This window comes from Podarcis gaigeae (genome assembly GCF_964106915.1).
Source record: "Podarcis gaigeae genome assembly, chromosome: 13".
NCBI lineage: Eukaryota > Metazoa > Chordata > Lepidosauria > Squamata > Lacertidae > Podarcis > Podarcis gaigeae.
The window spans coordinates 51,980,644-52,004,153 of NC_139689.1; the positions used below are offsets into that span (position 1 = coordinate 51,980,644).

General features: G+C 45.4%; 2 protein-coding genes across 25 annotated transcripts in view; both read right to left on the reverse strand.

The window, feature by feature from the left end:
• COBL (cordon-bleu WH2 repeat protein) overlaps window positions 1-23,510 on the reverse strand; it is a 1,088,462-nt gene that overhangs the window by 948,848 nt on the left and 116,104 nt on the right. The window lies entirely within an intron of this gene.
• Window positions 1-23,510, reverse strand: part of GRB10 (growth factor receptor bound protein 10) — an 85,630-nt gene that overhangs the window by 61,131 nt on the left and 989 nt on the right. For 3 of the 24 annotated variants that reach the window (XR_014557464.1, XR_014557465.1, XM_083709437.1), the window contains exon 1: window positions 23,256-23,404. The exons of 16 other annotated variants lie outside the window; for them this stretch is intronic. The gene's annotated coding sequence lies outside the window, so the exon portion shown is untranslated. Of the gene's footprint in view, window positions 1-23,255; window positions 23,441-23,510 lie in introns of those variants that run through there. 5 more of the 24 variants (XR_014557462.1, XR_014557463.1, XR_014557460.1 and 2 more) reach the window with 4 other exon arrangements.

Genomic DNA, 23,510 nt, shown 5'->3' on the forward strand with positions numbered 1-23,510 from the left:
AAGAGATCTGACAAACGGCTACTTATAAACCTACAAAACATTCGAAAGGTAGAAATCTATTTTATTTTTAAATTACTGAGTCCTTCCACTGTAGGTAGAGGTGCTCTTTGCCTACAAATTCCTATGATCTGCATGTGCAATGGTGTAATCCGCTTAGAGGCAATAGGCAGCAAAGCTTCTGCGCTGATATCGTTCACAGTAAACGCAGGCTTATGTGCAGTATACTGCACATCACCTAGTCTGCTGGCTGCCTGGATTCAGTAACTAAACACACAGCTCCTCTGTTTAGCTGACAATCACCTCGAAAGAGCTCCATTTATGAGTACACTTCTTGGTCAACTGCTTTTCACAATTCTGCTAGGAAGGAAACTTCTATAAAGTCAGGCAGAAAAAGGCTTATGAATGCAATTATTCCTACATGTCTTATAATAATAAGCAGATTTTGTCTGCAATCCTGCACATCCTAACCTTGGCATAAAAAGGAGGTAAAGGTAAAGGACCCCTGACAGTTAAGTCCAGTCGCGAATGACTCTGGGGTTGCAGTAAAGCTCATCTTGCTTTACTGGCTGAGGGAGCCGGCGTACAGCTTCCGGGTCATGTGGCCAGCAGGACTAAACCACTTCTGGCGAAACCAGAGCAGCGCACGGGAATGCTGTTTGCCTTCCCGCCGGAGCGGTACCTATTTATCTCCTTGCACTTTTTGGCATGCTTTTGAACTGCTAGGTTGGCAGGAGCTGGGACCGAGCAACAGGAGCTCACCCCGTTGTGGGGATTCGAACCGCCAACCTTTTGATCGGCAAGCCCAGAGGCTCAGTGGTTTAGACCACAGCACCACCCGCATCCTAACCTTGGCATAAGCTCCACTAAATGTAGTGGGGACAGAAGCAAGCATGCATAGGGTTGATTGCCTAGTAAAAAAAGGAGGGGACAGGCACCTTCCCACCCTTAAAAATATCAGTGAGCAACTACACATTACAGTGGTACCTTGGGTTAAGTACTTAATTCGTTCCGGAGGTCTGTACTTAACCTGAAACTGTTCTTAGCCTGAAGCACCACTTTAGCTAATGGGGGCTCCTGCTGCTGCTGCGCCACCGGAGCACGATTTCTGTTCTCATCCTGAAGCAAAGTTCTTAACTTGAAGCACTATTTCTGGGTTAGCAGAGTCTGTAACCTGAAGCGTATGTAACCTGAAGCGTATGCAACCCGAGGTACCACTGTACATGCAATGAGGACTATTTCTGAAAGTATCCCCATTCATGCAATGGTAAGAGTGCCAAAACATTAGAGGAAGAGATGAAATTCCATCTTCAGTGCCAGCTCCACTGCATCACATATGTGTATTCCCACTAAAACAATAAGAATATGCAAAGAACGCCCTTTCATAGGCCACCTGAACTTGCAGTTTCAGAAGAAAATGTTCCAGAAGGCAGCATGTGCTCTGAAATACTGTACTTGCAACCCATTCTTCTGGTTAAGCTGACACAGTTAAAAAGGGGAGCCAATGCCTTCATCTCAAGGTCTAGACAAGAGGCCTGTAGCCTCTGACAACAAATAACTGAGAGAACTACCGTTTTCAGGGGATCTCTCCTCCAGCACAGTCTGTTCCTAAGCACCCATCTCCTCACAAACTCAAGCAAGGAACAGTCAAAGGAGACAAGAGCCATAACTCAGTGGCACAGCACAGGATTTGCATTCAGAATGTGCCAGCTACAATTCTTTTGCATCTGCAGTCAAAGGATCTTAGGCAATGGGGCTGCAGAAAATGGCCATGGCTTCAAGGCCTGCAGCTCAGTGGTAGGCTATCTGCTTTCTGCATGCAGAAGGGCAAAGGCTAAAGCGCCAGGATCTCCAGCCAGGACTAGCAGGAGGTGCCTGACTGAAACCCCAGAGAACCTCTGCCCGTCAGTGTCGACCAGGCATAGGCAAACTCGGCCCTCCAGATGTTTTTTGAGACTACAATTCCCATCATCCCTGACCACTGGCCCTGCTAGCTAGGGATCATGGGAGTTGTAGTCCCAAAACATCTGGAGGGCCAAGTTTGCCTGTGCCTGCATTAAGCCCACAAGTTACCCTCACTTTTCTTACGCGACCTTATGCAGGCAACTGAAAAATGAATAAATAAATACATTTGAAAAACATGGGAGAGATCAAAATAAGTGGTAGTAAAATGTCGGGAAGAGGCAGGAGAGCACATGCCAGGCCTTTCTACCATGCATGCACAGGACAGGCTGCTGCTGACAATTCTTTTCCTCTTCCAAGGTGAGCTGTGCAGGATCGCAGTTGGACAGGGTCCTCTGGTGCAAAAGTGCTCAGAACAACTGGTCCCTTCGGATAGGATCTGGCAGGAGGAATCCTTGGGAAGCAGCTGTGCCATGTGACAACCATCTACTCTCCAAACCTCTATCTATTTGAAGACACAACTGAACTGGGGCCTGCAAGGTTCAGGGTTGCTTGACCCAAGGTAGTGTCATCAGCAAGACCCTCCTGACACTGATCCATCAGTGCCACTTGGTTCCAAGTCAGATCTAAGGACAGGAGCTGGAGGTCACTGACATCGTCAGTCAGAGACCACTTTCTCTGGCAGAGGCTACAGATCTGGTGGATGAACGCTTCAGCTTCCAGAGGGGAATATGCCTGGGGAAATGAACATTAACGCCTCATACAGCATTCTAAAATTACAGAAATCAGGCAACGATTAACCCAAGTTCAAACAGAACCTAGTCTATTCCTTCAGTAACCCATCTCATTGTTCTATCACACGCTTCCTGGTCCAAGTCCACCATTCGGTCACAAGGCGAGGCCTTGGCTCTATCCGCCGGTTTGCAATGACCACGGGAAAGTCAAGACGCGTCCGCCCGTGCTCCCTTTCGGCCCAACCTCTTGCAGCTCTGGCCTCTTCCAATTCTTGAAACGAAATGGAAATGACTAACCTATGAGATCATACTGAGCTCCTCCAAGGAAAAGCCGGGAGATAGACATAATAAAGAAATAAAAATGCACAACAAAAGATAATGCTAGTACATTCCAACAGAGCACGATGCTATGCCCACATTGTGCAATTGCAAGAGTGCATTGTCACAGGGCAACCTTCTCAGAGGAAGTGTCAGGAAATTGGCAAGACAGGAAGCAGCCGCGCAGAGTCAGGCCATTGGTCCACCCAGCTCAGTACTGTCTGCTCAGGCAGGTAATGGTTCTCCACGGTTTCAGGCACGCGTCTCTCCCAGGGCTGCTTGGAAAGGCCACCTGGGATTGAACCTGCAACTTTCCGCACCCTAGCTATGGTGGCTGTAATGGTTCTAGGGGTTGCTCGTGCGTAAGTTGCCGCCACTCCTGGCTAGGTTACCTGGTTGAACCCTTTCTGTCTGCACAGCCCTTCACTTCGTGGCTGTTTCAGTCGCTGGCAGAATCCGTCAGTGGGCATTTCTTGAACTTCTTCCAGCAAAGAAGTTCTTTGACGCCAAGCCTCCTCCTACTCTCCCTGCGCGGAAGTCTTCTGCGCAGGGAGGGTGTGGGCAGCGGAGGACCCGTGCTCTCCCCGCTGGTCTCCGGTGAAGAGTCCTGGAGCCTCCTCTCCGATTCCCCCATCTGCCCCCCTTCTCCACTGGTGTTACGCTGATTTCCTTCCCCAGCAGATGGGCTGCCTCTCTGCCTGCTGGGACCCTCTCCGGCATCCCTCTGGAGCCTTCCCTCCGCCTCTGGCTCCGATGGCAGTTCCCTGACAGTGGCCCTTGCCCATATTTAAGGTTTCCAATGCCAGCTGTGGCTGCTTTCATACAGATTGCTTTATTTAGTTTCATCTCCAAATCTGGCCTTGGGTATTCCTAAAAATCTAAGCCAGGGACCTGCCTACCATCATTTTGCCTTGGATATGAGAAAATGAATATGACCATTCATATGCGCTATTCCTGTCTGCAACTTCTATCCTTCTCAAACAACACAGCCAGAGACTCACGCCCATAATTTGGCATTTATGTTGTGTGGCCTTATTTAGTTCTGTTGCGTTGAAGATAACACATCATGTCCTTCAGCATTACTACACTTAAATTATCTCAAAAAGATAAAACACAATGGAAATTCCCCAAAAGGTACTTTACTAATCTTTCAAGAGAGAGAGAGAGAGAGAGAGAGAGAGATGAACTGGGCCTATTTACACTGCAGAATGAAAAGGTTCTGGGGATTAAAGTGAATTATCAGCAACTACGATTCCCAGAATGCTTTGAAGAAAGCCGTGACAGTTATGCCACTGTAAAAAAAAACAACAACAGGGATGTTTGTTCCGTGAATCTGCCTCCTGACCTTTCCTAGCCAAGTGTCCTGAATCGGACAGGCACCAAAATAAACTGTGATCATTTCCGTGGGAAAGATGACAGAATTCCCACCTCTATGCTAAAGTGAGGGTCTCCCCCACAAGATAAGGGCTTTTCTGCATGAATGTGTTAAGACTAAAAATATGGTTGTCCTTCAGACAAAAAAGCCAAGGGGCGATGCCTAGTCCTAGAGGCAGATTTACTAAAGGAAGCATCATCCAGGTCTTGCTCTCCAGTTACGTAGCATGGATCTGGCAAGGAGGAGAGCAGCGTGGGAGAGACACAATCGGATTCCAAGTTGAAACTGCCCAATGTGCCTCCATCAGGACTACTCAAAAGGAAGTAAAGGTAAAGGTACCCCTGACCGTTAGGTCCAGTCGTGGACGACTCTAGGGTTGCAGCGCTCATCTTGCTTTATAGGCCGAGGGAGCCAGCGTTTGTCCGCAGACAGCTTCCGGGTCATGTGGCCAGCATGACTAAGCCGCTTCTGGTGAACCAGGGCAGCGCATGGAAACGCTGTTTACCTTCCTCCAGAGCGGTACCCATTTATCTACTTGCACTGGTGTGCTTTTGAACTGCTAGGTTGGCAGGAGCAGGGACCGAGCAATGGGAGCTCACCCCGTTGCGGGAATTTGAACCGCCGACCTTCTGATCAGCGAGCCCTAGGCTAAGTGGTTTAGACCACAGTGCCACCCGCGTCCCTGACACTCAAAGGGAGACACGTGGCCAAAAAGACACCACTGTATTGCCAAAGGTGAGGGGATGTAGGGCATCTATGAGAACTGGGGAAAGGGTTTGGCGGGGGAGGCATAATAGTTGGGAAATAATGTGGGACCCGGTTGCAGCAACAGTTCTCAGTTACCACACTGACAGAATATTACCAAGAAAGAGCTCATATATCACTATTGACTAATCCACAACGCAGGACTGTCGTCAAATTTTGTACCCCAAGATTGAAAGGTGACAATTCCATTAATCAGGGTTGTGCTTTTCCTTAAAAAAAAAAAAAGAGGCACTGAACTCTTCAAATGGAAATCATGACCAAGCAACAGAATGAAAATTTAGTCAAGGCAGTTTCTAAGGGTGAATAAGTTTTGAAAACAATAAGCCGGCCATAAATCACCAATTGCTGTAGATTTTTTTTTTTACAATTGAAGGCACTTAGCAAGTAGAGGCTGTTCCTTTAAATAGCACTCACAGTGGCCTAGAAAGGCTCTGGATATCTAATTTGCACGTCATTCATGGTTCCTGCAGATTAAATATGATGCACAATATGATGCAACAGAGAACCCACAATGAACTTGGGGGGGGGGGGGAGACGTGCCTCACCTTCCTTTGAGCAAAAACTTCTACCAACCCAAATAATGAGTACAGAATAAAGCAGAAAAGTTGTGGGCAAAACAGGCCCCAGAGTTTGCTGAAGGGACCTAAGCCTGGAGAGACCCACCGTGGCTTATGTCTACAGCACAAGCCAAGGACCTCTGACTGTGACCAACATACATCTTCTGTAGCTTCAGTAACAAACCCATCAGGCAGGCGTATGATGAGCGGACATGAAAACAAGTGGCAGACCTTCCTTAGCACCATGGGAGTAGCACACACATGTAACCCTGAGCCTATGCTAGTTTGGGATGGCCTGTGAGTGCAACAGAACCATCCTGCCATTTTCTTCTCGAGCAGTAACTGTGCAAGGTGACATGCAAACACACACACACCGCAACTGTAATTCTCAATGTCTGAAACTGACCTCTGTATAGTGACTATAACATAGTGATTACTATATAGTGATTATAAAGGCAGTTGCTAGAACTCTTGTTTCAGTTGCCCAATGCAGACTTTTAAATAGCCATTTGCCAACCATGTGTAGGAGTTGCCTCCAGGTAAATCTGCAGGGAAGATTCTGTAAACAGAGCGAGAGTTGGCTCCTTCTCTTCTCCTTTCATGCTGTTGACTTACATTGGTCTGCACCCATGGGCATTTTGTTACAGGTCCCCACTTATTCTAATATTGAACCTGATCAATTTCCCACAGCATAGCCAACCACAGATAGGAACTCCCCAGGTATGCAAAAGTCTTAATTTCACAAACTAATAAAGAGAGAAAGGACAATCTAAGACAGCCTGACAAGGACTTAGCGTGCTCACCTCCCCCAGGAGCCAAAAACAGAGCGCACTTCTTCCAGAGGAAATGTTGGTGGGGGGGAGAATTGTTTAAGAGAAGCCTCCTGCACCTCAGCTGAATGAGCCCCCATATCGCTCCAGCTCATGTGAGCAGGAGGTATGGGGAATCCCTCAAAGGTACAGGCAGGCAGAAGGAGCCTGAGAAGGTGCCAGAACCTTCTCAGACTCCGTCTGCCTGCCTGCAGCTTTGCCATCTGCAGGCCTTTTGAGCTGGCATGACGTATCATCAGCTCAAATTGTCTGAAACTGGCATTGCCATCTGAACCCCAACACAGACAATTTCAACACAGTTTCAGACAATTTACCAATATACTGGTGGCCTCAAACTGCCTTCCCTTCCTGCATTGTACCATTCAAATTTGGTGCCAGATGAATGCTGTTGTTGTTTAGTTGTTTAGTCGTGTCCGACTCTTCGTGACCCCATGGACCAGAGCACACCAGGCACTTCTGTCTTCCACTGTCTCCCACAGTTTGGGAGTAGTAGCTTCGAGAACATGCTAGTAGCTTCAAGAACACTTTCCAACCATCTCATCCTCTGTCGCCCCCTTCTCCTTGTGCATCTTTCCCAACATGAGGGTCTTTTCCAGGGAGTCTTCTCTTCTCATGAGGTGGCCAAAGTATTGGAGCCTCAGTTTCAGGATCTGTCCTTCCAGTGAGCTGATTTCCTTAAGAATGGATAGGTTTGATCTTCTTGCAGTCCATGGGACTCTCAAGAGTCTCCTCCAGCACCATAATTCAAAAGCATCAATTCTTCGGCGATCAGCCTTCTTTATGGATGAATACCTTCTTTATGGATGAATCCCAGATGAATACCTTCCTGAATACCTGTCCCTAACCCACAACATTCGGTACAAGAAGGCAACTGTGCTATAGCATTGTCCTGCTGAAGTTCAGGGACAGGTGAGCAGGAATTTATTCACCAAGGCCTGCAGCACAACAGGTTTGCACTACTGTATTCGGAAGGATGTTAAAAATCCCAGTTCATCAAACCCTCGCAGACTCTGCAATGGTCTTTAACATTTTCCTTTTTCCTTTCCCACTGAAGTAAGGAGGCAAAGGCTAAAATAATCTCAAGGGATAAAGTGTGGCCTTGCACCCCAGCGCCACCAACACTCATTCCCCTCAAACTAATACTTTAGCCAATTAATCTGCTGATTAAAGCACACAGACTTAATTAACTTCATTAACTTTGCACCCCTAAATTCAGAGCCAAAACCACACCCAAGATTCCTGCATACAACCAAAGGTTCACTTTGCCTATCTATAGGATCAAAAGCCTTTTAGTGAAACAGCCCCAGTGATTTCTTCGCCTTGCAAAAATATTCTTGAGGGTTCCAGACGTGCCAAAGTACGATTTGCTTGGAATTTCTGTTGAACTATCTTTGACGGCACAGTGTTTACATCTGGGGATTCTTGAAATTGTTTAGACTTGGCAAGCTTCTCTCATTACATCACTGCCACAATATGATTACTACCGCTTGGTACCCTGAGCCAGGCGATGAGGAGATCCTGCTCTCCCCGTCTCAAGGCCAACACAAAGAGCAGCGTTAGAAAGAGAGATATAAAAGCAAGGAGCCAAATGGCACCTTAAACCTAAATTATGGTGGCCACAACTATATGTCTAGGCGCAGTTTTTAAAAACAAGATTACAAAGCAAATTAAAACAAGGTGGGGGTTCTAGCTGAAGATGGAATAAATGTTGTGTGCAAAACAGAAACTCTTTTAAAATACAGAAGCAATCAAGTGGAAAAGCAGTCTATAAGAGATGTGACTGCAGTTTCATTCTAGCAAAACTAAAAACCTCTTGTACCCAATTAGAGGGGTAGTTTGCCAAAACCTGTATCTTTATAAATTTGTGAACAACTTATTTGGGGGGGGGGGGGTTGTTGTTGTTGTTGTTTGCAATTTGGAGAGTTTGAGCCAGCCATAGCAAAACACGTCATACAGAGAGCACAATGGGACTTAAATTTAGGTATGTATAGGACAATAGCACCCAATGAACTTTATGGCTGAGTCGGGATTTGAACCCTGGTCTCCCAAGGCTCTAGTCCTACAGACACTCTAACCACTAAGGGTAAAGGTTAAGTCCAGTAAAAGGCGACTATGGGGTGCAGCGCTCATCTCGCTTTCAGGCCGAGGGAGCCGGCGTTTGTCCGGCTCATTCACTCAGTTTGGAGAGAGCCTTTTGGAGTGCCTCATACCCTCTTTTAGTTAAAAACTACCCTGAACAATTTGGTGTCATCAGCAGACTTTGCTAACTCATCTCCAAGAAGGTCTAGAAAGATGCTGTGTCTCGTGCTGCAGACTGGGTTGAAAAAACAGACCACACACATCCAGCACATCTCACTCACTCAACCTCCATTCCTAGAAAAAACGATACAGCAAAATCCAAATAAAGGGGACAAACCTTTATTCTTCCAAGCAAGCCAGAAAGCATATTATTATGAAAAGAAATGAGAGGCAAAGCAAAAAAAGTGGAACTTCTTTGCTGCCAGAGCCATTTTACTTTTGAGAAGAAGCTCCACAAGCAATAAATTGATTTAACAGTTTGCAGCTTGTGTTTGTTTGCAAACCTCAACGCGTCTCACAGAAAAACTGAAGGAAAGGGGTGAAAATCAGCCGGATCTCTTCCTGATCCCCAACCCCACCCTGCAAGAGAGAAGCAATCTTATTTGTTTGCAAACCACAATGTGTTTCTATCTGCAAAGTGTGAGATTTAAGGGGAGGGGTGAAAATCAGCCAGATCTCCCTTTCTGCCCAGTGCCCCCTACCCCTTCTTCAGAGTTTGCTTACTTATGCAAATTGTACAACAATGAAAAATGTTCCCTCTGACTCAGCACATCAAGAGGTTGCCCACCCCCTCTCCTGGCCACGGAAAGGAGATTTTGGTCGCAAACCACATGACTGGAAATCTTGACTTGGTCGCCAGGGGGCGCTCCCGTGTGGCAGAGAGCCAATGGCGACGGGGGAATTTCGAATGCTGACCAAGAGGTATGGTCAAATGTCAGATAATACTGTTCTTCTAATGCCTTCCCCCGTCCAACACAAAGCGATGTGTGCTGGAAATCTTTCCACTATTATTATTATTTTTCTGAGAAAATTCAGAAATAGATTGCTTTCATACAAATCAGAACACAATAGTACTCAGATTGTACTACGAGGATGAATACTAGAGAATGCAACGTGGTTATTAAGTTTTCTGGTGACTATCCCTTGGAAGCACATATAATTTTTTATGTACACTGCTCTTCAGGTGTGCTAAAAGTAGCATGCTACACATTTGCAAAACCTTCATTACCCATAATTCCTTAAGTGTAAAGGAATTATATGCTACTGAGCATGTGAATGCATTTCAAGTCTCTCCACTCCTTTTTCAGTGCTTAATTCCCATTTCCAATGATAACCAAATTTAAGTCCCTTTGCTAGGCATGCCTTTCCCTCCTTCACTACGCTTCCCTGATCGACAACTACAGATCAAAAATTCCTAGGAGCAGAGATCTGTCTGTTATTGCATATGCAACTCTATTGTAGACTTACACTGTATGTCAATACAGGTAAGTCAATAAAAATAATTTCCAAGTACAGCTTTGAATTTGAATATAAACATTTAAACCCTGCTAAGTACATTTTGAGTGTTTCCCCTTTACCAAATGTTTCATTCCTCCTACTTTGGGCTACCAGAAAACTTCTGAGATATTTATACAGCAAGTAATGGCTCGTGTTTAGTAAACAAAACTTTGACGAGTCATTATGTCAAACATGCTGGATCAGATCTATTTCGGGCTGCAGATAAACCACCCCATGTCACTGGCCAAAAGGGGGAGAAAGTAGCAGATATTTCCCAGTGACTGTGGAGAAGGCAAGGCCATTTGCCATGCGTGGTTGAGGGAAAGGCCCATGGTGCAACGATAAAGCACAAGTTTTGTCAACAGAAAATCCCAGGTTCAATCCCTGACGTTTCCTGTTAAAGATCTCAAGTTGCAGAACAGCCTGTGCTCAAGACTCTGGAGTGTTGTTGCTGCCAAAGAAGGCCGTACTTGGCTGTTCCACCAATGCTCTCAACTCACTGCAAGGCAGCTCCTCATATCCAGGGCCAAGAGTTCTGCTGGAAGGAGAGCAGGCGTGCAACACAGAGAGAGGAACACTTGGGGTCCCATGCGCCCCTGGCAAGGGACTGCATCGGCACCCTCCCCCCGGAAAAATCACTTGACTGCAACAGCTACACTACTTGTCTAAACCTTACTGCTCAAAATAAATTAATTACTGCTCCATGTAATTTAATGGCGAAAGAAATAACGCTGTGGTCCCTGCTAGGGTTCATCATTAGCTATGGTGAGGGACAGGGTTTCAAATTAGCAGGGCGCCAGGGGCATTTTGAGCCTAAAGATTCTCCACTTGCGAGCACCTCAAAAAGTCTGGGTGCCATTTTTGGTGCTTGGCTGACATTCAAGGATTACTGAAATGTTATGTGCTTTGAAGCCTCGAAGTATATGCTAAGGCATGGGTAGGCAAACTAAGGCCAGGGGACTAGATCCAGCCCACCAATGGTCTGGGAATCAGCGTGTTTTTGCATGAGTAGAAAGTGTCCTTTTATTTAAAATGCATAGGAATTCGTTCATTTTTTTTCTTCAAAATATAGTCCGGTCCCCCACAAGGTCTGAGGGACAGTGGACCGGCCCCCGGCTGAAAAAGATAGACAATATGTTGAGGAGTTTGACAATAAAGAGTAGAGTGTTTTGAAAACTGAAGTATGGAACCAATATTTTTATTATAAACACCAAATTAAACATGTACAGTGGTACCTCGGGTTAAGAACTTAATTCGTTCTGGAGGTCTGTTCTTAACCTGAAACTGTTCTTAACCTGAAGCACCACTTTAGCTAATGGGGCCTCCCGCCGCCACCGCACAATTTCTGTCCTCGTCCTGATGCAAAGTTCTTAACCTGAGGTACTATTTCTGGGTTGGCGAAGTCTGTAACCTGAAGCGTCAGCAACCCAAGGTACCACTGTATTAACAACTTCTGTTAAAAATGTGATATTAACAATGTGTCACTTATGAGAATTGTGTATTACTTCATGCTTATCAAAATAATATATAAAAAGTGTTGCCGAGCCTGCACACACCCCAATGGCAACTAGACACTTGTTTTAGCGCCCAAAACCCAGGTCCCAGGAGCAAATTGGTTCCTAGCTTTTCTATTTTGGGACTCAGCTAGACTGGTTAAAAAAAAGTGATTTATATGCACCGTATGTGCGATACAACATTGTGCCACCAGATGGCGAAGTGGAGTCCCATTTCTCTCTAGCTGTTTTCCCTGTTTAAACTTACATTGCTCTAAACTGAAATGCTTCTTTGATGTGTCTAGAATCCAGCCCCAGTTTCTAGCACCAGTGAGAAATGTATACAATAATGCATGTTGTGGAGAAAGTGCATACAGATAAGTTTGTTCCTCTTTCGTAATACTAGGACCTGGAGTCATCCACTGAAAGCAAATGGTGGAATATACACAGAACCATGGAATTCATTCTCACAAAGATACAGAGATGGTCACCAAAATGGACTGCTTTCCAAGAGACCTAGATGTATCAATGGATGACAGAGGACCATCATGGCTTGCTTGTAGTTATGACAACTGCAGGCAACCTCCAGCATCAGAGGCAGCAGACTTCTGAAAACCAGGTGCTGGGGAACAATAGCAGGAGGGCCACGTGGGCTTTCTGTGGGCATCTGGTTGGCCACTGGTTGCTGGGCCTTTGATGCAGCAGAACTCAACCTTCCCTGTCTCCCACTGCCGAAGCGCCAATCAGGCCCACAACTCCTTCGTGGTACATGCTCTAGTTATCTCCCGCTTGAACTACTGCAATGCGCTCTACGTGGGGCTACCTTTGAAGGTGACCCCACCTTCAAACTACAACTAATCCAGAATGCGGCAGCTAGACTGGTGACTGGGGGCGGCCGCCGAGACCATATAACACCGGTCTTGAAAGACCTACATTGGCTTCCAGTACGTTTCCGAGCACAATTCAAAGTTTTGGTGCTGACCTTTAATGCCCTAAATGGCCTCGGCCCAGTACACCTGAAGGAGCATCTCCACCCCCATCGTTTTGCCCGGACACTGAGGTCCAGCGCCAAAAGCCTTCTGGCAGTTCCCTCATTGCGAGAAGCAAAGCTACAGGGAACCAGGCAGAGGGCCTTCTCAGTGGTGGCGCCCGCCCTGTGGAATGCCCTCCCATCAGATTTCAAAGAGATAAACAACTACCTGACATTCAGAAGACATCTGAAGGCAGCCCTGTTCTGGGAAGTTTTTAATATGTGACATTTTAATGTATTTTTAATCTTTGTTGGAAGCTGCCCAGAGTGCCTGGGGAAACCCAGCCAGATGGGCGGGGTTGTTGTTGTTGTTTAGTCATTTAGTCGTGTCCGACTCTTCGTGACCCCCTGGACCAGAGCACGCCAGGCACTCCTGTTTTCCACTGCCTCCCGCAGTTCGGTCAGACTCATGTTTGTAACTTCAACAACACTGTCCCACCATCTCGTCCTCTGTCATCCCCTTCTCCTTGTGCCCTCCATCTTTCCCAACATTAGGGTCTTTTCCAGGGAGTCTTCTCTCCTCATGAGGTGGCCAAAGTACTGGAGCCTCAGCTTCACGATCTGTCCTTCCAGTGAGCACTCAGGGCTGGTTTCCTTCAGAATGGAGAGGTTTGATCTTCTTGCAGTCCATGGGACTCTCAAGAGTCTCCTCCAGCACCATAATTCAAAAGGGTTTTGAATTATGTTTTGATGGGCGGGGTACAAATAATAAATTATTATTATTATTATTATTATTATTATTATTATTATTATTATTATTATTTAGTTTCACCAGCACAGCAGAACTAGGCACAGCACCCACTGGGTCCCAAGATACAGCCAAGGGGAGCACTAGAGGGGACTGCAGCTAACAGTGCTGCCCCCACCTTCTGTCCTCAAAGCAGCTACTGAGTGGTGTGCACAAAAGCTACTTTCTGTAAACAAGGTAATAGACGCAACGGGCAAAATCAGTGCCTCTATCTATCTATCTATCTATCTATCTATCTATCTATATCCCACCTTTTCCCCCTGACTTAAGACGGTTCACAGATAAAACAGGAACTGTTAAAAACATTGGGCGGGGGGGGGGGGCGGGAGAACGACAATAACTGTAAAACAAGTAAATATGAATATAATTAAACTGCATGTAGCTCCCTTGGTAAAGCATGAGACTCTTAATCTTAGGGTCGTGAGTTCAAGCCCCACACTGGACTAGATGACCCTCGTGGATCCCTTGCAATTCTACTATTCTATGCTCCTCTCTCTATAAATATAAAAGATATATTAAAAACATAAATACAATAAAAACAGCATGGTACCAGCTCCCTCATTCGAAGCAGTCAGTTCCCCAAAGCATGTTGGAACAAGGAGACAAGGAAGGAGCCAGTGTGGCTTCTCTAGAGAGGGAGTTCCAAAGTCTGGGAGCAGCCTCCGAGAAGGACCTCTCCTGCATCCCCACCAAGTGTGGATCGGGGAGGGGGGACCGAGAGACGGACCTCCCCTGAAGATCTTAAAACCTGAGCAGGTGCATACAGGGGAACACAGTCCTTCAGATAGCTTGGACCTAAACCTTGTGGAACTAAAAAACATGGAAGCAGGACACAGGCCTGGGGGCTTCTGCCCCCAGCCCTGGCAGCTCCTGGCAAGGGAACACTTTCGCGTGGCTCTGCAACGCTGCCTGGAGCCCAAGGCGTTCTGACAACCACCAACACGTGAAATGTTTCGTCCTTCGTTTTTAAAAGTGAAGCTTAGGCCACCTCCATCCTCACTCCCTGCCATCACTGGGGAGCCTGCCAAGATGGCTGCCTATCTAGCCAGAAAGGAACTGGAGCACCCTCAAGGGGTGACCCATCTTTACAATGAATCATGGTGCTCTCTTGCGGCAAGGGCAGGAGAAAGGTCCCTCTGCTCCACAGCCCTGCAGGGTCAGAAGCAGGCATCCCTGCTACGCTCTGCCAAGAAAGCTCCTGGCTTCGCTGCTGGGTAGGCCAGGTGCCCTAACTCTCCCTAACTATTTCATAAACTTCGTGCCCCACTGGATTGCAGGAAAATACCGTATTTTTTGCTCTATGACTCACTTTTTCCCTCCTAAAAATAAGGGGAAATGTGTGTGCGTCTTATGGAGCGAATGCAGGCTGCGCAGCTATCACAGAAGCCAGAACAACAAGAGGGATTGCTGCTTTCACTGCGTAGTGATCCCTCTTGGTGTTCTGGCTTCTGAGATTCAGAATATTTTTTTTTCTTGTTTTCCTCCTCCAAAAACTAAACGTCTTGTGGTCTGGTGCGTCTTATAGAGCGAAAAATACGGTACCTCAAAGTGGTTTACGAAGAAAGGTAAAATAATGAAATTATAACTAGATGGTTCGCAACCATAATTTAAAACATACATGGACTGTAACTAGACCCATTTCTGAAGGAAAATCTTAAGAGGACACACCTCTGGAAGAAACACACAAAGTATTTATCACCGTTAGCTGGAGTTGCCAACCAGTCACAATATTGCGTTGTTCTACCCCAAGCAGAAATCAATGAACCTAAGTTAGCCAAGTCCATCAACCACAATGGGTCTACTCTGAGTAAGAAATGCCCTGGATACAAACCTTTACCCTTGAGCCAGTTGTCAGAATTAGGGAACCAATTCAAAAGAAATAAATGTTCCAACAGAGCTGGGTTTGGTGTTAACATGCTGACAAGGTCACCCTAAGGAAGTGGTGGGAGACTTAGTCATGCAATGCAGGTGCGGGATGGAAAATCTTTCTGCTGAGAATGCAAACAGTGCTACTCCATATAGCTGCACGATATATATACAAAAAACATGTAGGATGGTGGCATCATTTTGCAGGATGCAGAACTCGCGAGGCATGCGCGTTGATTTCCTGCAGACATGCTGATGTGGCAACAAGCTCCAAACATCCACACATCTCTCATTCAGTCTGCAAGCACTTAACTTATCGGCCCAGCAGGAAAACTTGTGCAGGGCACTTACACCTCAGATAGACAGACAGACAGACAGACAGACAGACAGACAGACAGACCGAGGCCAAGCGGAGGGCAAGGCACAGAAAATGCAGTCACTTGCTTCAAAGGCAACATTTTGCACTAGGACTGAGAGATAGCTGGTTTTCAGCAAAGTGATTTATCACCAGCTAAACACTGCAATATACAGTGGTACCTCAGGTTAAGTACTTAATTTGTTCCGGAGGTCTGTACTTAACCTGAAACTGTTCTTAACCTGAAGCACCACTTTAGCTAATGGGGCCTCCTGCTGCTGCCGCGCCACCGGAGCACGATTTCTGTTCTCATCCTGAAGCAAAGTTCTTAACCTGAAGCACTATTTCTGGGTCTGTAACCTGAAACGTATGTAACCTGAAGCGTATGTAACCCGAGGTATCACCTTACTGATATATCACTATGTCTGAAATAAGGATGAAGAAATATAGAAGAATAGGCTGGCTTCAGTTTTTCTCAGATTGTGATTTTTGCATACCGCGCACACAGACACACACACAGATCATGATTCACAATATATTCCCAGGTCAAAAATTATGAAGTTGATATCATGGTATAGACTTCAAACTGGTTTTGGATGATATATCAATATATTGCCCAGGCGTATTTTGCACGTGCTCAGGGTTCGCAGCCCTGAAGGTCCCAGAACTTTTGCTATGAAGAGGCAGAATACAGATCTCAACTGACTAGGTAATCAGGACTGAGCTCCCAAGATAATTTACTGTGGGAAGAAAAATGAAGAGCCTTCATGTGATTTGACATGGAGCTTCTGGGATGAACAGGAATCATTGCTTCTGAGTAGATTTTGTAATTAATATAGGTACTGTGTTCTAATAAAAATGAATGTTTCAGATAATTTGAGTACCATTTGACAAATCAAATATCAAGCCTGATCTCCAATCTCTCCAATCGCACGAGCTGCAAACGCACACACACCTGGTGTTTCTACACAGATTTTGTTCATGCCACCAAATCTGGAACCAATTGACACTTCAACTTATTCTCATATTAAATTGGTTCAGGTTCACATAAATCATATTCCTGGGGGCAAATCTATGGTAACCCAAATCAGGGCAAATTAATGTTCAAATTTGTCTTTCACCATAAACAAAACATAACAAGTTTTGTACTTCAGTATAGAACACTGAAGATGCTACAGCTGGGCACTAGCATTCCTCGCCTAATTCAAGGAGAGAATGAGATTAGTCCACCAGTTACCACAAACATTAAGAAATAAGTAGATATCTTTATTCCTCTTTGAGCCGAGCATCAGATCTCCCGCCAACTCTGAGCTAGTCAGAACTTATTCCAGAGAGAACAATCAAATGGTTGTGCAGCGGTTGCCAACCTTTTTGGGCCCGTGGGCACATTAGTGAACTACAGAAACTGTTGTGGGCACTGCAAAAACACACCACAATCGAGTCTATTTGCTGCAATTCTATTGGCTTATCTCGACTCTAATTTTGGGAGGCAGTGCCAGAAAACACGCCTGGCACCAACTTTGTCAACTGTTGCTGAACAAAATAGAAACTTATAATGCTACTGAACGTTTGTGCCCTCTCAAAATGTGTGCTCCCAATTTCTCAAGTGTTTTATTCCCTTGTGAAATAGGCTTCTGGTTTTTCTCCCTAATTCTCAGAGCACTTAAGAATTTCTGTAGAATTTGATGAGTGTGGACTTGAGCTTTCCTGAACATTGCAGAGTTTTTCTTTCAAATAAACTTTACGCCAGCTTTGTGCATCCTTTCTGGGCTGCCCATATTTCCCAATCTGAAAAAGCCCATGATACTTTCCACATGGCTTCAAATTGAAGCACAAGGACTCAGGAAGGCTGCAGTGTTCAGGCCACTGGTGAGATGATCTGCAGAATTAAAGTAAGGAAATTCACCATCACACCTCCCTTGGTCACCTTAAAAATAAGGTAAGAAGAAGAAGAAGAAGAAGAAGAAGAAGAAGAAGAAGAAGCTCAACCAACCATAATAATTTCATCAAAATTCTCTCTGCCCTTTGATAACTTTTGAATGCAATTTATTTTCTTATTAATTGATGGAAAACTTTTTTTTAAAAAAAGCATTTTTTTAGTTCCACATTACTGAAAACACAAGATTGGTTTGGATGAGTTCCCCACTGTTTGGCCTCCAACATGCAACAGAACCAAGCAGGTGAGAAGATCACCTCGAACATATGCTCACCTGTAGAGGGACTTGTAGAGATATCTCTGAGGCAAGGCTCTGCTCTATTGATTTATCTTCATTATGAGCTTCCTGCCTCTACATGAACTGTTTCTGGACCCCTGTTTAGCTCTGTTTTAATTCCTCTTTTGTTATTGGTTGGGGAACAGATTGTAAAACTATAAATTGATTTCTTTTAAAAACTGAAAGCAAGCAAGTATGAACTGAAGCGCTGATACAAAAAGACTCCCTTTTAAAAAGAGGCAGCATAGGAATCCTGGATAGCTAAAGCAACTTCTAAGAGATGCGACCTGATTTATATCAGAGCTAATTGTTAAAACCGGCAGAGGCATAATTACAATAAAATGTTTGTTTCCATTCTGTTTAATACCAGCCTGTGCCTTCAGATTACAGGCTGGCGAGCCACAAGTTATCCTCTCCTAACTGGGCACTTGTCTAAAATAGATGCACTATTTTTAGCAAGGTACTTAAGTATCTCAACTACAGGCTGTGCAGCAAAAGGCTGACATATGTCACTTTCTCATTCCAGGAGGAAAAATTCAATATTAAAAACAAGTACACACGCAAGACATCTTGACCGGATATCTTGGGTTTTCAAATACTGTTTTTAGTTCTACCCTTAAAATAACAACATAAATATGGGAGGGAGGGTAAAAGAAAGGATGGACCGCTTATACAGGTTGATGAAGAGGCTACTGGGGGTGGGGAGAAGGGGGGGGGGAAATGCCACAAAATACTTTCCCCGAGCCACAGCAATGATTCCTTTCATTTTCAATACAGGACTCTAGAATAGCCTTCTGGAAAAGGCTGGTGGGCTCCAAGGGGCAGAGCTTTTGGACAGCCTTTCCCAATTCTGCTGATGTTAGGTTGAACATAGCTTAGGGCCCCACTCTCTTGGGGGCCCCCAAAAAATTTAAAGGGGAAAAACTGGATGTACATTTCAAAAATTTAAGATAAAAAACCAAATAAAACAAAACCTACATACAACAACAGTGTTTTGTGTTGTGTAGGCTCCTATGATGTAAGTAATGGCCCCCGCCTGCTATAAAAAGGGCCCCATCACCTTCAGTAGCTTAGGTCCTCATCAAACCTAAATCCGGCCCTATTCCCAACTTGGGAGCGGAGCAGGATTGGCAGTGCCTCCAGAGTCCTTTTGCCCAAGCTCCACCTTTACCTGCCCCACAGCTGACATCCTATATAGAACATCAGGTGGAAGCCAGGTGGGGCTGGCTTGACCTTGTGGGCCTATTGGGTGGGGCAGGCTCACCTCACCAGGCCTGAATTCCAGAGGCTCCCTGTCTGCTAGACATCTCATTGTCATTTAAGACCTCAATACTCAACCTAGAACTCTCTCCTGAATAGAACTATGGTTTTGACAATTGCACAGTTAAGCTCTGAGCTACAGATAGAGATCGAGATATGTACCAAAGTACCATAAGCAGTTGGGAGGAAAGGAGGGGATTTATTAAGCACTGCTCTATCTATTCAATCTGAAGCAATTCTGATAGCTTCTGGATTCCCCTTTGAGAAAAAACACATTTAAAAAATCACAGCCAATAAATAATATCTTTTTGCTTATTACAATCTAAGAAATAATCTTTTCACAGGGCGTGCACAGTTGGTAAAGGTAAAGGACCCCTGACAATTAAGTCCAGTCACAAATGACTCTGGGGTTGTGGCGTCCGCAGACAGTTTTTCCAGGTCATGTGGCCAGCATGACTAAGCCACTTCTGGCGAAACCAGAGCAGCACACGGAAACACCGTTTACCTTCCCACTGGAGCAGTACCTATTTATCTACTTGCACTTTGACGTGCTTTCGAACTGCTAGGTGGGCAGGAGCTGGGACTGCGCAACGTGAGCTTACCCCGTCATGGGGAATCGAACCGCCGACCTTCCGATTGGCAAGCCCTAGACTCAGTGGTTTAGACCACAGTGCCACCCACGTTTTTAAATTAAGGTTACCAGACGTCCCCGTTTCCCGGGGACGGTCCCCAGATTTACAAATCAGTCCCCATACAAAATTGATTTTGTCCCCATATTCATTGAAAAAAATCTGGTAACCTTATTTAAAATATTACTTGTGTATTTTGCGTTGTTTTATCATTGCTTTCAATGTTCATTTTTTTGTAAGTCACTCCAAAAAGCAACTAATAAATTCATCTTTTTCCTAACCAAAACTACTGTCATTCGGATATCCTCAGTTTTTATGCTGTTTATGTAGATGTGGAGATAAGCCATATCTCATTGTCTTTGAACTGCAACCATTTCCTCTCTTATAAGACACTCCCATTCAGTTGCCACCATCTGCGTCAAGAAATCTGTTTATCAAGGTATAAACATGAGCAAGTGGCAAATCCAGTTCCCCATTAGCGTGGTCGCATTCACATGCCAGGTTATGCTATACAACATGGATTAATGTGCACAAATCAAATCACACTTGCTTCACTCCTGCTCACTCCATTTGGGAGCTAAGAAGCCACAAACCCTGGTTTAGCATTGCACGCGAACCAGGAATTGTGGTTTGTTTCACTCTGAACAAACCATGATAAGTTAAGGTCAGGGACAGTGGTTTCTGTCCTGCAGGAATCAGACAGACCACTGTGTAATAAGGGTGTAGCAGAAAAAACCAAGATATCTTGTACATGAACCAGGCCTAAGGAATCTGCAGCCCCTCAGAGGTTGTCAGAGCTCCAGCTCCCATGGCGAACGGTCAGGGACAATGGGAGCTGCAGTCTAATGTCTGGGAGGCCAGTTTTTCCATCACTTCCCCCGCCCCATGGTACAACAATACAGTTGCTTTTTGTTATTAGTTTTTCCAGTTCACTCACAGTCTGCTGTCAGCAAAGGACTTAGTAGTAATCTCCAGCGCACTGCTAAGTTACACCATCCTGATCTGAGGCCACTTTCATTAGAATACTTGCTGTCATGATGATAGTTGGTCCAAACCTTTTCCCTTTAGAAGGCAGGTAGGCTAGGCAGGTATTTGAACAGGGCTCTGCATGTCTAAACACTAACAAAATATTCCTTTCAGATATGTGTATGCAGGTTTTCTGCTTCAGTAGAAGTTCTGGAGCAGAACGCAAACGGCATCTATTCTCAAGTCCAGATTCATGGATCCTATTGAAGCTGCCGGCCAGTACTTTGCTATAATGGGATATGCATTTGAATGTAGTCCATGAAGGCAGAGGTTCCTTTTGTGTTTAAATTGTTTTGTCTTCTTCCTTTAGAACATCTTATAAACACTCATAATTCCAAGCATCCAAAAGCTGAAAAAAGAATCTTCCAAAAGGAGACTATAGTCAATTGAGTTTCTCAATAACTGTTTGCGGCAATTTGGAAAACTAAAATTTGGAATCCTGTCACTTTTGGAAGGAGACTCTCTAGTTTGGGGAGTACATGTTTTTCTCCAACTGCTTTAAAGATTTCACAGATGCCTATTTCCCCATTTTTCAGGACTGGGACCACTGATGCACAAGGGATCCTCAGAGACTTTCTTAATTACGCAAAGTTCCTTCTTCCTTCTCAGTGGCACTCTTACCGTATGAAATTAAGGGAACTGGGAATCTGTGGGGTGTTTGTACACCATCTAGTGTAGCATCAACTGTTTAAACAATGTCTACCGGATCTCCATGAATACGATATCCCTAGATTACTTCCCAGAATCCTCTGCAACACTCGGGGATTCCATAGCAGACCAGAAAACCTTCCTTGAAGTTAGAAAGTTTGGAAACTGGTACTACCAGTCTTTACTCACTGCTGCAGTTAGACACCAGCTGACATTTCCCAACCTAAGCAATCAAGAAACAGACCATCCTGAAGCTGGATGGGCAAGCACTTCCAAGTGCTGCATCAGCAATCTGATATTATTATGCCTTAAAACATCATGTAAAGCTCCAAATCCGCCAACGATTCAACATCAGAAAGATAGATAAGAGGACAATCCAACCACAGAAAAATATTTTCAAGTCCTAATGATATTGTGCAAGAAAGGAGTTAAGCATTTGTTAAGCTCTGCTGAAATTAGTAAGGGGGAACCTAAGACTATGTGCACATTCGTGGAGAAAGCCCCATTTAACCTAATAGTTGATTCAGAAACAACTGCTTCTAAATGATCTACACAAGTGTAATATGTAGATTTGCGACCTTCACTTTGGCTAGATGCTACCTTGGAGGTATTTAAGCAGAGGCTGGACGGCCATCTGTCAGGGATACCTTAGTTGAGATTCCTGCATTGCAGGGGGTTAGACTAGATGACCCTCGGGGTCCCTTCAACCACTACAATGCTACGATCCTATGATCTCAACTACACTTCTTTACTGCAGCTTGCTCTTACAGCAAGTCACTTGCCCCAGTATGCAAGAAAGAGAAACACATACAATGGAAATAGAAACGACATCAACTATGGCAAAGGTTTGTAAACTGTGGCCTGTGGAAAGGCTGCACTTATTTTCCTCAATGTGATGATGGAGGACTGAATTATCAAAAGGTCAACAAGCCCCTAGGCCAGGCTCCATGGTCCTCATAATGCAGCGCTGGTTTTGATGACAATGGGAAAGAATGCTTTGCTTTTCACATCCCTGTACAAGATGGGATTTTCATCACTTGCCACCCTCAAATCCCAATACAGTACAAAAATAAGATGACTGCTGAACCCAACCCAAGGCTAAAGCTTACAAAGATTACTTACGCCTGACGTTTGCTCAGAAAACATTTGCATCCACCACAGTGGACAACAAAATCACAACTAATATAATGAGTTGCAAAGGTACTTTTGATTAGTAGAATGAGAAGTTTAAGTGGTCCAATAAGACGCCAAGAAAGGGGTTCATAAAATGAGTTTGGAAACTGTGCTAATGTAAAACAGTCGCTGTACCAACTGTACCAACACACCAATGCAAGGGCGCAAAAGGAAGCAACGTTTTCCCTCTGCCAAAGCAGGTAATGTTCAACAAATAGACAAGTGTGGGGGGGGGGGATTTGTAAGATGATGCTCGGAGTACACCCCCATGGATACCATCATCAAAACACATGAAGAGGGAAGCAACAGCTGCCAAAGGATTGGGATATCTTTCTGCAAGCAGCGCCTACAAAACAGTAATAAGCAGCAGTAACCTTCAGAAGTGCCTTACATAATTTAAGGCCAGTTGATGGCCCTGCATTGTGCACGGAAGCCAAGCACTTTTCACCCTTGCATTGATGCCAAGAACCTCCCTTGGGGGGGGGGGGGTTTCTAAAAAGAGGCACCATAATTCTGCGACCTCCACCACTGCTCTGGCTATCCACCCTTCGGAAAAGGCGGCGAAGGGAAAGAAAAAGTTTGGGGAATCCTTTTTGCCCCAAATATCCAGTGCCACACGCGCAATCGTCGCCAACAGACAGTCGTCGCAACACAGCGGCCACAACGTGGCTGGCAAAGGCAAAACTCCGTCGGCGCAGCCCCGAAGCCGGCGCCTTCCCAGCTCAGTCTCTCGCCCGCAGCCGGGAGCCTCGTTCCTTACCGGACGAGGAGAGCCCGAGCTCTCTTCCGCCTCCGCCTCCGGCCAAAGGAGCCTCCTCTCGGGCACTTTCCCGGGACAAGCGCGGCCCCCGACCCGCACCAAGGGCAGCGCGCGCCGGAGCGGCGGCGGCGGCGGCGATTGGGAGAGCCAGGCAAGCCCCTTCGCTCGGGTTACTTGCAGCAGGGGAGGCGGAGGAGGAGCAGGCGGGCTGGCTCCACCCTGGTTTTATGATGCAATGTGGAAAGGGCACCGAGG